The 14953-nt window shown below is 38.9% G+C and overlaps 1 non-coding gene across 1 annotated transcript; it reads left to right on the forward strand.

The window, feature by feature from the left end:
- Positions 1–1425: 1425 nt before the first annotated feature.
- LOC130984242 (small nucleolar RNA R71) lies at positions 1426–1533 on the forward strand. Its single transcript, XR_009088188.1, has one exon. It is a non-coding gene; the product is annotated as a small nucleolar RNA R71 (small nucleolar RNA).
- Positions 1534–14953: the final 13420 nt, after the last annotated feature.

Raw genomic sequence — 14953 nt, forward strand, 5'->3', positions numbered from 1 at the left:
ATTTCGTGTAGAGACCTTTTCTGGAGTTAAACGCCAGTTCTCATGCCAGTTTGGGCGTTTAACTCCAACTTTTATTCCAGTTCCGGCGTTTAACGCTGGAATTTCTGTAGGTGACTTTGAGCGCCGGGTTGGGCCATCAAATCTTGGACAAAGTATGGACTATTATATATTGCTGGAAAGCCCAGGATGTCTACTTTCCAATGCCGTTGAGAGCGCGCCAATTGGGCTTCTGTAGCTCCAGAAAATCCACTTCGAGTGCAGGGAGGTCAGAATCTAACAGCATCTGCAGTCCTTTTCAGTCTCTGGATCAGATTTTTGCTCAGGACCCTCAATTTCAGTCAGAAAATACCTGAAATCACAGAAAAACACACAAACTCATAGTAAAGTCCAGAAAAGTGAATTTTAATTAAAAACTAATAAAAATATACTAAAAACTAACTAAAAGATACTAAAAACATACTAAAAACAATGCCAAAAAGCATACAAATTATCCGCTCATCAATACTCATCAGAGCTCATGAATGGCAGAAGTAAGTCCAATGGAATCTCTATGGTCTCATTTTGAGCCTCAGATTCCCATTGGAACCCAGAGGAGATTGGTACACGCCCACTGAGGTCTTCCTCAGTGGCGTCCTCCTCCTCTCTTTCCTCTCCACATTCGGCCATGGTTATGGCTTTGCACTCTCCTTTTGGATTTTCTTCTGTATTACTTGGGAGAGTACTAGGAGGGAGTTCAGTAACTTTCTTGCTCAGCTGACCCACTTGTCCTTCCAAATTTCTGATGGAGGACCTTGTTTCATTCATGAAACTTTGAGTGGTCTTTATTAGATCAGAGACCATTGTTGCTAAGTCAGAAGTATTCTGCTTAGAACTCTCTGTCTGTTGCTGAGAAGATGATGGAAAAGGCTTGCTATTGCTAAACCTGTTTCTTCCACCATTATTGTTATTGAAACCTTGTTGAGGTCTCTCTTGATTCTTCCATGAGAGATTTGGGTGATTTCTCCATGAAGAATTATAGGTGTTTCCATAGGGTTCTCCTAGGTAATTCACCTCTTCCATGGAAGGGTTCTCAGGATCATAAGCTTCTTCCTCAGATGAAGCATCCTTAGTACTGTTTGGTGCATTTTGCATTCCAGACAGACTTTGAGAAATCAAATTGACTTGTTGAGTCAATATCTTGTTCTGAGCCAATATGGCATTCAGAGTGTCAATCTCAAGAACTCCTTTCTTCTGACTAGTCCCATTGTTCACAGGATTCCTTTCAGAAGTGTACATGAATTGGTTATTTGCAACCATCTCAATTAGCTCTTGAGCCTCTGTAGGCGTCTTCTTCAGATGAAGAGATCCTCCAGCAGAGCTATCCAAAGACATCTTGGATAGTTCAGAGAGACCATCATAGAAAATACCTATGATGCTCCATTCATAAAGCATGTCTGAGGGACATCTTCTGATTAATTGTTTGTATCTTTCCCAAGCTTCATAGAGGGATTCTCCATCCTTCTGTCTGAAGGTTTGGACTTCCACTCTAAGCTTACTCCATCTTTGTGGTGGAAAGAACTTTGCCAAGAAGGCATTGACTAGCTTTTCCCAAGAGTCCAGGCTTTCTTTAGGTTGAGAATCCAACCATATTCTAGCTCTGTCTCTTACAGCAAAAGGGAATAGCATCAGTCTGTAGACCTCAGGGTTAACCCCATTAGTCTTGACTGTGTCACAGATTTGCAAGAATTCAGCTAAGAACTGATGAGGATCTTCCATTGGAAGTCCATGGAACTTGCAATTCTGTTGCATTAGAGAAACTAATTGAGGCTTAAGCTCAAAGTTGTTTGCTCCAATGGCAGGGATAGAGATGCTTCTCCCATAAAAATCAGGAGTAGGTGCAGTGAAGTCACCCAGCACCTTCCTTGCATTGTTGGCATTGTTGTTGTTTTCGGCTGCCATGTGTTCTTCTTCCTTGAAGAATTCGGTCAGGTCCTCTAGAGAGAGTTGTGCTTTAGCTTCTCTTAGCTTTCTCTTCAAGGTCCTTTCAGGTTCAGGATCAGCTTCAACAAGAATGCCTTTGTCTCTGCTCCTGCTCATATGAAAGAGGAGGGAAAAAGAAAATGTGGAATCCTCTATGTCACAGTATAGAGATTCCTTGAAGTGTCAGAGGAAAAGAGAAATAGTAAGAAGAAGGAGAAGAAGAATTCGAACTTTAATTAGATAAGGTTCGAATTGTGCATTTAGAAGGAGTGGTACTCCATAAATAGAAGGATGTGGGAAGGAAGGAAGAGAATTTTCGAAAATTCAATTAAGAGATTTTGAAAACATTTTGAAAATTTGATTGATAATTTTCGAAAATTAAAAGTGAAAAAGAAATCAAGTGATTTTTGAAAAAGATTTTGAAATTAGAAATTAAAAAGATTTGATTGAAAACTATTTTGAAAAAGATGTGGTTAAAAAGATTTAATTGAAAAGTTATGGTTTTAAAAAGATGTGATTGAGAAGATATGATTTGAAAACAATTTTAAAAGATATGATTTGAAAACAATTTGAAAAGATATGATTTTAAAAATTAATGACTTGCTTAACAAGAAAAGATATGATTCAAACATTAAACCTTTCTCAACAGAAAAGGTAACAATCTTGAAATTTTGAATCAAATCATTAATTGTTAGTAAGTATCTTTGAAAAAGGAAAGAAATTAATTTTGAAAACATTTGATTGAAAAGATATGATTTGAAAAAGATTTGATTTTGAAAAACTTTGAAAACTTGAAAAAAAATTGATTTTGAAAACAGAATCTTCCCCCTAGCACCATCCTGGCGTTAAACGCCCAGAATGGTATACATTCTGGCGTTTAACGCCCAAAATGCTACCTCTTTGGGCGTTAAACGCCCAACCAGGTGCCCTGGCTGGCGTTTAAACGCCAGTCTGCCTTCTTCACTGGGCATTTTTGAATGCTCAGCTTTTTCTGTATAATTCCTCTGCAGTATGTTCTAAATCTTCAATTCTTTGTATCATTGACTTGAAAAGACACAAATTAAAAATATTTTTGGATTTTTAATAATCAAAATGCAAAAGGAATCAATTAACAATGCATGCAAGACACCAAACTTAGCAATTTGTATACTACTGACATTAACAATATGAGGATGCATATGAGACACACAAAATGCTTCAAGTCAATAGAATTCAAAGATTAAAACACAAAAATCATCAAGAATTACTTGAGGATCCTTAAGACACATGAATGAATGCATGCAATTGACACCAAACTTAAGATGAGACACTAGACTTAAGCAGGAAACATCAAATATTTTTGGTTTTTATGATTTTGTAAATTTTTTTGTGTTTTTCGAAAATTAAGTGGGAAAAGGTATCAAAATTCTTAATGAGAATTCCAGGAATCAGTGCAATGCTAGTCTAAGACTCCGGTCCAGGAATTAGACATGGCTTCACAGCCAGCCAAGCCTTCAAGGAAAGCTTCGGTCCAAAACACTAGACATGACCAAAGGTCAGCCAAATCTTAGCAGATCACTGCTCCAAGAGCAAAATTGATGAGAATCAACAAGCTCTTGTGGTGATAAGTTGAAACCTCGGTCCAATCAGATTAGACATGGCTTCTCAGCCAGCCAGATTTCAATAAATCATCATGAAACTCTAGAATTCATCTTCAAGAATTTCGAAAAAATAAATACCTAATCTAAGCAACAAGATGAACCGTCAGTTGTCCAAACTAGAACAATCCCAGGCATTGTTACCAAAAGCTTGCTCAAGACTTGAACAATCCCCGGCAACGGCGCCAAAAACTTGGTGCGCGAAATTGTGAACAATACTTTTCACAACTCTCATAATCCCCGGTAATGGCTCCAAAAACGTGGTAGCTCAATACCATGGCATTACACAACTTCGCACAACTAACCAGCAAGTGCACTGGGTCGTCCAAGTAATACCTTACGTGAGTAAGGGTCGATCCCACGGAGATTGTTAGCATTGAAGCAAGCTATGGTCATCTTGTAAATCTTAGTCAGGCAAACTCAAATATATATGATGATGAACGAAAATAATATAAAAGATAAAGATAGTGATATTTATGTATATCATTGGTGTAAGAGCTTCAGACAAGTGTATGAAGATGCCTTCCCTTCCGTCTCTCTGCTTTCCTACTGCCTTCATTCAATCCTTCTTACTCCTTTCCATGGCAAGCTTGTGTAGGGTCTCACTGTTGTCAGCAGCTACCTCCCATCTGCGCAGTGAAAGCTAATGCACACACTCTGTCACAGTGCTGCCAATCACCGGTTTGGTTCCCTCCCCTACCGGAATAGAATCACTCTTTTGCGTCTGTCACTAACGCCCAGTAGGTTACAGGTTTGAAGCACGTCACAGTCATTCAATCATTGAATCCTACTCAGAATACCACAGACAAGGTTAGACCTTCCGGATTCTCTTGAATGCTGCCATCAGTTCTTGCCTATACCACGAAGACTCTGATCTCACGGAATGGTTGGCTCGTTTGTCAGGCGAGCACTCGGTTGTCAGGCGATCAACCATGCATCGTGCAATCAGGAATCCAAGAGATATTCACTAAGCCTCAGATGCTTGTAGAACAAGAGTGGTTGTCAGTCACCTTGTTCATGAGTGAGAATGGTGATGGGCGTCAATCATCACCTTCATCATGTTGAAGAACAAGTGATATCTTGGATAAAGAACAAGCGGAATTGAATGGAAGAACAATAGTAATTGCATTAATACTCGAGGTACAGCAGAGCTCCACACCTTAATCTATGGTGTGTAGAAACTCCACCGTTGAAAATACATAAGAACAAGGTCTAGGCATGGCCGAATGGCCAGCCTCCCAAAGGTCTAAGATAGCATAAAACAAAGATAGCTACCAAAGTCTCCAAAAGTCTCTAAAAGTCTCTAAAAGTCTCTAAAAGTCTCCTTATTACAATAGTAAACGGTCCTACTTATAGAAAACTAGTACATAGATGAGTAAATGACATAAAAATCCACTTCCGGGCCCACTTGGTGTGTGCTTGGGCTGAGCAATGAAGCTTTTTCGTGTAGAGACTCTCCTTGGAGTTAAACGCCAGCTTTAGTGCCAGTTTGGGCGTTTAACTCCCAATCAGGTGCCAGTTCCGGCGTTTAACGCTGGAATTTCTTGAGGTGACTTTGAACGCCGGTTTGGGCCATCAAATCTTGGGCAAAGTATGGACTATTATATATTGCTGGAAAGCCCAGGATGTCTACTTTCCAACGCCGTTGAGAGCGCGCCAATTGGGCTTCTGTAGCTCCAGAAAATCCACTTCGAGTGCAGGGAGGTCAGAATCCAACAGCATCTGCAGTCCTTTTGAGTCTCTGGATCAGATTTTTGCTCAGGTCCCTCAATTTCAGCCAGAAAATACCTGAAATCATAGAAAAACACACAAACTCATAGTAAAGTCCAGAAAAGTGAAATTTAATTAAAAACTAATAAAAATATTCTAAAAACTAACTAGATCATACTAAAAATATACTAAAAACAATGCCAAAAAGTATACAAATTATCCGCTCATCACCTATCAAATCCCACTATTCTCTTCACCACTCACATCCATCCTTCATAAAACCCCACCTACCTTACCATTCAAATTCAAACCACTTTCCCTCCCAAACCCACCCATAATGGCCGAACCATACACCCCTCTCCACTCCTATATAAACCCATCTTCACCACCTCATTTTCACACAGCCTAAACACTACTTCTCTCCCTTTGGCCGAACCACAAAGCCACCTCCATCTCCTCCATTTCTTCTTCTTCTACTCTCTTCTTTCTTCTTTTGCTCGAGGACGAGCAAACCTTCTAAGTTTGGTGTGGTAAAAGCATTGCTTTTTGTTTTTCCATAACCATTTATGGCATCTAAGGCCGGAGAAACCTCTAGAAAGAGGAAAGGGAAGGCAAAAGCCTCCTCCTCCGAGTCATGGGAGATGGAGAGATTCATCTCAAGGGTGCATCAAGACCACTTCTATGAAGTTGTGGCCATGAAGAAGGTGATCCCCGAGGTCCCTTTCAAACTCAAAAATTGTGAATATCCGGAGATCCGACATGAGATCCGAAGAAGAGGTTGGGAAGTTCTTACCAACCCCATTCAACAAGTCGGAATCTTAATGGTTCAAGAGTTCTATGCCAATGCATGGATCACCAAGAACCATGATCAAAGTGTGAACCTGAACCCAAAGAATTGGCTTACAATGGTTCGGGGGAAATACTTAGATTTTAGTCCGGAAAATGTAAGGTTGGCATTCAACTTGCCCATGATGCAAGGAGATGAACACCCTTACACTAGAAGGGTCAACTTTGATCAAAGGTTGGACCAAGTCCTCACAGACATTTGTGAAGAGGGCGCCCAATGGAAGAGAGATTCAAGAGGGAAGCCGGTTCAACTAAGAAGGCATGACCTCAAGCCCGTGGCTAGGGGATGGTTGGAGTTTATCCAATGCTCAATCATTCCCACTAGCAACCGGTCCGAAGTTACTATAGACCGGGCCATCATGATTCATAGCATCATGATTGGAGAGGAAGTAGAAGTTCATGAGGTTATAACCCAAGAACTTTATAAGGTGGCGGACAAGTCCTCTACCTTGGCAAGGTTAGCCTTTCCTCATCTCATTTGTCACCTCTGTTATTCAGTTGGAATTGACATAGAGGGAGACATCCTCATTGATGAGGACAAGCCCATCACTAAGAAAAGGATGGAGCAAATAAGAGATCCCACTCATCATGAAATCCCTGAGATACCTCAAGGGATGCACTTTCCTCCACAAAACTATTGGGAGCAAATCAACACCTCCCTAGGAGAATTGAGTTCCAACATGGGACAACTAAGGGTGGAGCACCAAGAACATTCCATCCTCCTCCATGAAATTAGAGAAGATCAGAGAATCATGAGAGAGGAGCAACAAAGGCAAGGAAGAGACATTGAGGAGCTCAAGCACTCCATAAGATCTTCAAGAGGAAGAACAAGCCGCCATCACTAAGGTGGACCCGTTCTTTAATTTCCTTGTTCTTTATTTTCCTATTTTTCGAATTTTTTATGCTTATGTTTATCTATGTTTGTGTCTTATGATCATTAGTGTCTTAGTGTCTATGCCTTAAAGTTATGAATGTCCTATGAATCCATCACCTTTCTTGAATGAAAAATGTTCTTAATTGAAAAAGAGAAGAATTGCATGAATTTTGAATTTTATAACAGATTAGTTATTTTGATGTGGCGGTAACACTCTTGGTTTCTGAATGTATGCTTGAACAGTGCAAATGTCTTTTGAATTTGTTGTTCATGAATGATTGGCTCTTGAAAGAATGATGAAAAAGGAGACATGTTACTGAGGATCTGAAAAATCATAAAAATGATTCTTGAAGCAAGAAAAAGCAGTGAATATTAAAAAAAATGAAAAAAAAAACGAAAAAAGGGAAAAAGAAAAAAAAAGAAAAAAATAAAGTTGTGATCCAAGGCAAAAAGAGTGTGCTTAAGAATGCTGGACACCTCTAATTGGGAACTCTAGCAAAGCTGAGTCACAATCTGAAAAGGTTCACCCAATTATGTGTCTGTGGCATGTATGTATCCGGTGGTAATACTGGAAGACAGAGTGCTTTGGGCCACGGCCAAGACTCATAAAGTAGTTGTGTTCAAGAATTATCATACTTAACTAGGAGAATCAATAACACTATTTGGATCCTGAGTTCCTATAGAAGCCAATCATTCTGAATTTCAAAGGATAGAGTGAGATGCCAAAACTATTCAAAGGCAAAAAGCTAAAAGCCCCGCTCATCTAATTAATACTGATCTTCATAGATGTTTTTGGGATTCATTGCATATTCTCTTCTTTTTATCTTATTTGATTTTCAGTTGCTTGGGGACAAGCAACAATTTAAGTTTGGTGTTGTGATGAGCGGATAATTTATACGCTTTTTGGCATTGTTTTTAGTATGTTTTTAGTATGTTTTAGTTAGTTTTTATTGTATTTTTATTAGTTTTTAGTTAAAATTCAATTTTCTGGACTTTACTATGAGTTTGTGTGTTTTTTTGTGATTTCAGGTATTTTCTGGCTAAAATTGAGGGACCTGAGCAAAAATCTGATTCAGAGGCTGAAAAGGACCGCATATGCTGTTGGATTCTGACCTCTCTGCACTCGAAGTAGATTTTCTGGAGCTACAGAAGTCCAATTGGCGCGCTCTTAATTGCGTTGGAAAGTAGACATCCTGGGCTTTCCAGCAATGTATAATAGTCTATACTTTGCTCGAGATTTGATGGCCCAAACCGGCGTTCCAAATTAGCACAAAACTGCCTGTCGTTAAACGCCGGAAATGGCACAAGAATGGGAGTTAAACGCCCAAACTGGCACAAAAGCTGGCGTTTAACTCCAAGAAAAGTCTCTACACATGAAAGCTTCAATGCTCAGCCCAAGCACACACCAAGTGGGCCCGGAAGTAGATTTTTATGTCATTTACTCATCTCTGTAAACCCTAGGCTACTAGTTTTCTACAAATAGGACCTTTTGCTATTGTATTTTCATCTTTGGATCTTTGATCATCTTTAGATCTTTGAATCTTTTGATCACTTTAGATCTTAGATCAGATCTTGGTTCTTCTGGTTCCCTCTCTGGGGCCGAAGCCAATGATCACTATTATCACTTATGTATTTTCAACGGTGGAGTTTCTACACACCATAGATTAAGGAGTGGAGCTCTGCTGTACCTCGAGTATTAATGCAATTACTATTGTTCTTCTATTCAATTCAGCTTATTCTTGTTCTAAGATATTCATTCGTACCCAAGAACATGATGAATGTGATGATTATGTGACGCTCATCATCATTCTCACTTATGAACGCGTGCCTGACAACCACTTCCGTTCTACAATCAAGGCTTGAATGTTTATCTCTTGGATTCCTTAATCAGAATCTTCGTGGTATAAGCTAGAATTGATGGCAGCATTCAAGAGAATCCGGAAGGTCTAAACCTTGTCTGTGGTATTCTGAGTAGGATTCAATGATTGAATGACTATGACGAGCTTCAAACTCCTGAAGGCTGGGCGTTAGTGACGGACGCAAAAGAATCACTGGATTCTATTCCAACCTGATTGAGAACCGACAGATGATTAGCTGTGCTGTGACAGAGCGCGTTGAACATTTTTACTGAGAGGACGAGACTGTAGCCATTGACAACGGTGATGCCCAACATACAACTTGCCATGGAAAGGAGTAAGAAGGATTGGATGAAGACAGTAGGAAAGCAGAGAGACAGAAGGGACAAAGCATCTCCATACGCTTATCTGAAATTCTCACCAATGAATTACATAAGTATCTCTATCTTTATTTTATGTTTTATTCATCTTTTAATTATCAATCCTCCACAACCATTTGAATCTGCCTGACTGAGATTTACAAGATGACCATAGCTTGCTTCATACCAACAATCTCCGTGGGATCGACCCTTACTCGCGTAAGGTTTATTACTTGGACGACCCAGTGCACTTGCTGGTTAGTTGTGCGAAGTTGTGATAAAGTGTTGAGATTACAATTGAGCGTACCATGTTGATGGCGCCATTGATGATCACAATTTCGTGCACCATGCCCACAAGGTGTTTTTGAAAATGCCAACTATAGATTGTGAGTAGATTTTCACACCTTGGCTTGGAAAATGAGATCTGCTTGACTAAGATCTGCATGATAACCATAGCTTACTTCAAATCACAATCATCGTGGGATCAACCCTGACTCGCTCGGGTATTACTTGGACGACCCAGTGCACTTGCTGGTTCAGTGTACAAAGTGTGGGGATTCGTGCGCACCAGCCTTCAAATTCGAACCATGCTTGCAGACGCTAAACGCCATATTAGCCGTTTAACACCCTAAAGAGAGTGGCCATGAGCATGCTGCTAGTGCTAAACACCAGGTTTGCATTTAGTGCCCCAAAGGGTGGGTACGCCAGCTTTTCTGTTTTAGGTCCAAACTCTGCCAAACCGCTCGAAATTTCACCCGAAATCATAAAAACACTAAAACACTCAAAGTAGCATCCAAAGAGAATTTTTGAACTACAATAAGGTAAAACTTAATAAAATCTAACTAAAACAACTGGAAAACGAAGTTTAAAAGGGTACAAGATGCTCACGCATCAGTCTTCTTGGAACATTTCTCTACAACTCTTGCCTTGTTCACCAATTCTGAAAATCGTCTAATATCTACTAGAGCCACAACACTCATGATGTTCTCCCTAAGACATCCCTAGTACTTAATGCACTTCCAACCCTTACAGGACTCTAGGGCACCCTGACATATCCTTGAGAACCTATAGAGCTCATTGAACCTACTAGTATACTCGGCTACAGACGTATACCCTTGATTCAGCTGCACCACTTCCAACTCTCTAGCTTTCCTCACTAACTCCGGAAAATACTTCATGTAGAAAATAGTTTGGAATAATGCCCATGGAATGTCCATATTCTGTTGCTACAACAATTGACACTCTCCTTGCCACTAGTGTTGAGCTTCTCCCGCTAGTTGGTACGTCACAAAATCAACGAATTGATTTTCTGGGACATACTAACTTTGCAATGCACACTCCACAGATTAGAACCTGTTGTTTGCTTCAGTAGGGTTTGTTGATCCCTTGACGATTGGCAAGTTAACTTTCAGGAAAGTGGCTAAAGTCTTCAGGACATCACTACATAAGTTGTTTCCAGCTCCTTCTTCGCTTCCATCCCTATTTCTGGCTACTTGCCTCAACCTTTCTGTAGCTTGAATTGTTGTAGCAGCACTTGCTTGCATCGAGTTGTCTAGGTTGGTCATCGCCGCCATGAACTCAACATGGTTATTGGCCAGTTGGTCATCTTTATTATCTCTCCGTGCACGTGATCGACTCTATCTATGAGTTGCCATTCAGGGTCTTATCCACACCAAACAATCGATATCAAGGTGATCAGTCTCAATACCTCAAGCTCAGTGCTTCAATTATTCCAAAAAGGCACTCACAAACATGCATGCTATGCATATCAAGGAGATATCCTATATACCACGAAAGAAAAATGACCCAAAGTATTCAATAAACCACAATCGGTCCATCCCTCCAGCTCACAAGGATGAACCGCTCTGATACCATTAAGTATAACACCCTATCACCCTAAGCCTTACCTCTAGCCATAAAGCAACAGACGATAAAGCATCACGACACTTCTAAGGCTCATACAGTAATATATAATCAAGGAATATTAAAACTAGAAGCCCGATGAAGGAATAAAAGCTCAAAGATACAGAGAATAGATATACAAAAGCGCAAAGCATTCACACATGATAACTAAAGCGTAAAGGTAAGAAAGAGATTAAAGATACAAGATAAATAAGATACTTCTATATGTGTGTGTGTGTGTGTGTGTATACAATAACAAAAGGGGAACTAGTCAAAGCCCACGGAGTTTAGGCCGGCTAGTTAAAACAGAATAGAATAGAGTTTTTGAAAGTTAAAATGGATACATCATGTCTCTCAAAGTTTTAAGCCTCTAAGGGAACAAATACAATAATCAAAAGTGAGAGAATAACTGCATCAAAATAAACAAAGCCAAAAGAGAGCCATCCTCCGCTTTGTCACCATCCGAAAACTCACCGAGTGGATTGCGACCTGCATATGAAAAATAACAACAACAGATGGTATGAGAACCAGAGGTTCTCAGTATGGTAACAGTGCCCAATAGATAAGATATAATATTTCGGGAAGCCAAAGGCAATCTTAGAACTTCCCACATGCAAAAAATTTAAACTTATAAACATTTTAAATAAAAATCCATAAAGGGTTATCTAATATTAAGGATTTTCTAAACTAATAGATCACCATTGTTCTACAGCCTTCACTAACCTATCCTCTATGCGATCCTATCGTCATCGCCTATCGAGCCTCTTCAATCCCAGTAGAAAACACAAATAGTGCAAGCAAGTAAAACACAATTAATATACATATACAGCAGGTAATTCAATTAGCAATTAAACATGTTAATCAAGTTGGCATGATGCAAGTAAACAAAGCAAAAAACACACAAGAGTGCATATGATGAATGTCTATTCTATTGGCCATGAGATCACTTGTTGATTCAACTGCCAACCTGACACATCTACTTGGGATGTTACCTTTCGGTCACGAATATAATTAGCGCTTCTGGGATATAGTGTCCGGCCCACTCTTGTGACTCAAAAGGATACGAACGGGATACTCTGCCTCAGACCTCACATCTCAATGTAGTGGGATTAAATACCTTCCTTAAGTCGGTGCCGCCATCTCAACAAGCGGGATTAACCACCGTCCTTGCCAAGCGCATAGCGACTTACCAATCTCAGCATGTCAATAATATAAAATCAGCCTCAGTGATCACTGCTCATATAGCACAAGTTCATTAATATTCATCTCATCAATTTTCAACAACCTCAATCATTCATTTTTCTCAATTCATTATCACCTCAGCACTCCGTCAATCCACTTTGATCAATCCATCCACAATTCATCCCAAACCAAAGTCACCGTCTCTAACTCATAACAGAAAATTACCCCTTTAAATTCACTTATTTTGTTTTTTTTTTCGTGTTTTAAAGCCTAAATACTAGCTAGGGGACCTTAAATAAGTGTTATGGAAGTTTACAAGCTTGATGGAGAGGTCAAACAGTTAAAAACATGGCTTTAGGTGAAAAACAAGGCTTGTGCGTACGCATGATAGCCGTGTGTACGCACGCACAAAAAGATTTATCCGAGTGTATGAACGCATGATGGTGTGCATATGCACATACCAGACGGTTTCCCCAGCTTGTGCGTATTCATGATTTTGTGCACATGCACAACTTGCAAATTTTCTAAGGTGCGTACGCATGATAGCTTGTGCGTACACATGATGTTGTGCACAAACCAGAGTTTTTGGTTCTCTGCAACTTCACAGAATTCAGGTTTTTGTACCTAACTTCCAACTTTCATAACATCCTCCATAAAACTCCGATTTCTCTCATCTTTATACCGTTTTAAAGCTCTCACAACCTTAGACATAGTTCACTCAATTCCAAACATCGAGGGTGAAGTTATGGTCTATCGAATTTGGTTCAAAACATGATTTTACCAATTTTACAAATTCTTTAGTTTTCCAAACTCATAAGTCTTATTTCAATTCAACCATACCCAATTCCAATCCTACTCATTCATACACATTGCCAATTACACTTCCATCATTATTCAAGCATACAACACCTAACCATTTAGTTCCAAATCATCAACTTTTTCCATAATTTCCACTAAAAAATCCCCATTCTCAACAATCAAATCACATTTACACTATTCTAAAACCATCACAATCATTGTTGATCAATTTATCACAATCGATTCCCATAATTCTCATCATTTATCATCAACATCAATAACCATTATCAATCATCAACAATCATCAACAACATCATTAATCATCATCAATTCAATCTTATCCTAAGGTCTACTAGCCTAAGTTGCCTGATGAGTCCATTATTTACGATACATTTTGGTTTGATTTGAGTGGATTTCATCATACAAACCCACATTTATTCATCTAAATAGCATGCTTTTGAGATATCTTCCTAAATTGTGCTTAATTGTGAAAACATGCTTTTTAGTCCTTAAAATAGCTAAAATTAATTCACTTTAATCCCATTTGGTGCCTTGATGTATTTGTTGAGTGATTTTAGATTTTCAAAGCAAGTATGGAATGGAAGAAGTAAAGAGAAAATCATGCAAAAGGGAGAAATCATGAAGAAAATGAAGTTTGGAAGCTGCTACAAAGGTGCGTACACACAGTGATGCGTGCATACGCACAACGGTGACTTCGTGCAAGGATGCATATGCACCAAATGCCGTGCGTATGCACGATGGGAATTCTGCACAACTGTGCGTATGCACCGTAGGTCGTGCGTACGCACGCGTGCATATGCGTGAGGTCATTAATGCAAATTGCTGGGGGCAAATTATGGGCCTCCAAAACCCAGTCCAACTCATTTTCTGAAGCTATTTAAGGCCAAAGTGAAGAGGAATGAAAGGTGGAGCAATTAGGGTTAGCTTAGTATTATGTAGGTTGTTTTCTAGAGAGAGAATCTCCCCTTTCTTTCTAGAAATTAGGGTTCTTAGTTTATTTTCTTTGTAATTTCTATTTTTAATTCTTTCTTTCATCTAGTTTCGTTTATGTTTCTATGCTTTCTTGTCCTTATCTTCTTCATTTTTTTTGTCATTTTCTCTTTTATGTCTTTTTTCATTTTATGAACACTCTTGTTATTTTAATTTCAATTAATGCAATTTATGTTTTATGTCATTTATTGCTTTCTTTAATTGTTATTGTCATTTTCTTGCTTTTGGTAGTTAGCCTTTATTTTCTATGCAATTTATTTTTATTTTATTTTCATGCACACTAAGTGTTTGGTAAAATGCTTGGCTTAGTTTTTACATAATTTTTATCTACTCTTGGCTTGAAATTGATGACTTTGGTGATTCTTGAGTCATTGATGTCCATTCTTGTTTGATATATTAGAGTAGTTAGTTGATTTGGTCTCTCTTGGCACTATGTGACCCCTTAGTGTTGACATAGGACTTAGGGATTGGAATCAACTATGCCTATTTGACTTATCTTTGATGTAAGGTTAACTAAGTAGGATTAACTCTTCATAATCATCATATGTTTGTGGTCAATGTCTAGGATAGGTAACCTTAGCTCTCAATTACTTGCTAAGAGATTTCTTGCATTTGAAGTTTACTTGCTTTGACTTTACTTGCTTTGACTTTTATCCCTTTCATGTTTACTTTCTTGCATGTTTAGTTTTTTCACTCTTGGATGAGAAATTGGGTGTTTGGGTGAAATTGAGTTGTGGATGTCCATTCCGCATTGTGTGAGAATAGTTAATTGGTTTGATTTCCATTGACACTAGTCTTTCACTAAGTTAATTAGTGAGT

Source organism: Arachis stenosperma, chromosome 5 (genome assembly GCF_014773155.1).
Source record: "Arachis stenosperma cultivar V10309 chromosome 5, arast.V10309.gnm1.PFL2, whole genome shotgun sequence".
NCBI classification, from domain to species: domain Eukaryota; kingdom Viridiplantae; phylum Streptophyta; class Magnoliopsida; order Fabales; family Fabaceae; genus Arachis; species Arachis stenosperma.